General features: G+C 38.4%; 1 protein-coding gene across 1 annotated transcript in view; it reads left to right on the top strand.

The window, feature by feature from the left end:
- Positions 1 to 2,666, top strand: part of LOC106871832 (T-box transcription factor TBX20) — a 197,593-nt gene that overhangs the window by 104,125 nt on the left and 90,802 nt on the right. The gene's annotated exons all lie outside the window — the stretch shown is intronic.

The following is a 2,666-nucleotide window of genomic DNA, read 5'->3' as shown; positions in this document are numbered from 1 at the left end:
AACACCTAAGGCTCCACGAGGCTCCGGCAGGGTATGGTGGTGAACACTGCTGTACTCTTTCACCACAACTTTCTCTCACTCTTACTTCCTGTTTCTGTTGTGCCTGTAATTGAAAGGGCCAGCCTTGTCACACCGTGTCACGCTGAATATCCCCGAGAACTACGTTAAGGGTACACGTGTCTGTGGAGTGCTCAGCCACTTGCACGTTAATTTCACGAGCAGGCTGTTCCGTTGATCGGATCAACTGGAACACTCGTCGTCGTAAGCGACGGAGTGCCAACAACAACAGCAACAACATATCACAAAACATTCCTTGCATTCATATCATCCCGCTCTATTTCACCAGATCACCTGCATCAAAATGTGTTGGGCCGTACTTTCTTACCATGACATTTTTGTCACCCCAATCTATACATATCCCACATCAAATTGTCATCTTATCACTAACCCTTGATATTATTCTCTTACTTATAGATCTAACATCTGATCCCAAATATAATATAGAAACAGATACTAGATCATTGTATCCTTTAGTTTGTTCATCACAGTTTATTTTTAAAAAATGGAAGGAAACGTTAAGTAATTATTCAATTTTATATCTTTTAAATATCTCTTCAAACATAGAGCACAAATTTTGGGTTAAAAAAGACAAAATTCCCACAATATCTTAGGATCACAACTGATACGTTTTTTATATCATAGGTTTTCACACTTCAGTCTCTGCAACACCAGAAACAGCAACAATATCAATAGAATCCACTACAGATTGAACTAACACCTAGTTGCACCGTATGCACATCATTACCACTATTAATATATCATGTACATGATTCGCCGCAAATATCCATAGCTTTATGCAAACCACACACGAACACATTCAAACATATATGGGGAAACCAATATCAACATCTCTGTTACTTCCCTTGAAGTCCTACATATACTCACCACCACGTACATTCATTTATCATTGGTGATTCACGGTAAGAGAGTGGTGGAGTTTCTACAGTACACACACACACACACACACACACACATACACACACACACACACACACATACACACACACATACATACATATATATATATGCTCTGCGGTTGTGCGTGGTTATGTGTATCTGTGTGAGTTGGGTATGATTTTATTGCTGACTAGTTTACAGATTTTAATCATGTTTCGATACTAGATCTTGTTGAGTACTTTCTGAAAGTGAAAGCTAATTTCTTACGGACACAAGAACAGTATGTATATACACATGCATGCATGCATGCATGTATGTATGTATGTATGTATGTATGTATGTATGTATATGCATATATATATATATATATATACACGTTTATATACGTTTGTTATTGCTCGCCATTAGAAAGTCGAACGATTTTTGATGGATTTTCTAAGCGATAAAATTTGACACATATATGAGCGCAGGCAACATTCCGATTTTTTTTAAAAACAAGTTCAAAATATTTAGTTTTTTGGGTTGCGTTATGTGATTGTTGATTTTATTTTCACGCCATCGTTATTTATTTATTAATTTTCTTATTTCTTTTAAAAATTTATTTATTTATTTATTTTGATAGAAAGGAAAATAGGAATGAGGTGATATGAGGTGAAATTTCCGAGACGTGTTCGATCTCTATCTGGTATTATTTTACACATTCTTTCCATCCATCTACACTTATTTTATTGCTTATTCTGTTACTACTATGAAACATGTAATGTATATCTGTATAACAACATTACAGACACCCACACAACCAATCCCCCCCCACACACACACACATACATATACACTCACACATGGATATAAGAATGCATACGAACAAGCATGTATGTATATGGCATACACATATATAAAGGCATACATGTATATAGTGTGATATACATACATGAAGACCCACGCACACTTATACATACGTAAATGCATACATCCGTGCATATAACACTATATTTGGTACATACAACACACACTTCCATATGTGTGCATGTGTCTGCGTGTAAGTGTATGTATGTGTGCATGTGTATTTGTGTTTGTGTGTGAGTATTTGTGTATGTGTGTGTGTGTGTGCACGCGTATGCGTGTGTGTTTGTAATTATCTCCTTGTACTTAAGGCAGCGAGCTGGTAGAATCGTAACCCTGCTGGGAGAAATGCTTAGCGGCATTTAACCCATCCTTACGTTCTGAGTTCCAACTCCTCCGAGGTCGACTTCTCTTTCTAACATTTCGGGATCGATAAAATAAGTACCAGTTGGACACTGGGGTCGATGCAATCGACTCACCCCATCCCCTTGAATTTCCGGTTTCATGCAAAAATTTGAAATAATGATCTGCACATGGCGACTGCGTTAATCGAGGATAAGAAGTGGCTGTGTGGTAAGAAGCTTGCTTACCAACCACACGTGTGATCTTGGGCAAGTGTCTTCTACCGTAGTTTCGGGCCGACTAAAGCCTTGTGAGTGGACTTGGTTGATGGAAACTGAAAGCAGCCCGTCGCATATGTATATATATATATATATATGTGTGTGTGTGTGTGTGTGTGTGAGTGTGTGTGTGTGTGTGTGTGCGTGCGTGCGTGTGTGTGTGTGTGTGTGCATGCGCGTGTGTGTGTGTGTATGTATTTGTATATTTGTGTTTGTCCCCACCACTTAAACCACCACCACCACCAC

The sequence above is a fragment of the Octopus bimaculoides genome, chromosome 1 (genome assembly GCF_001194135.2).
Source record: "Octopus bimaculoides isolate UCB-OBI-ISO-001 chromosome 1, ASM119413v2, whole genome shotgun sequence".
NCBI lineage: Eukaryota > Metazoa > Mollusca > Cephalopoda > Octopoda > Octopodidae > Octopus > Octopus bimaculoides.
Note: the sequence above shows the minus strand (reverse complement) of the source record. Positions and strands in the feature narration are given on the sequence as shown.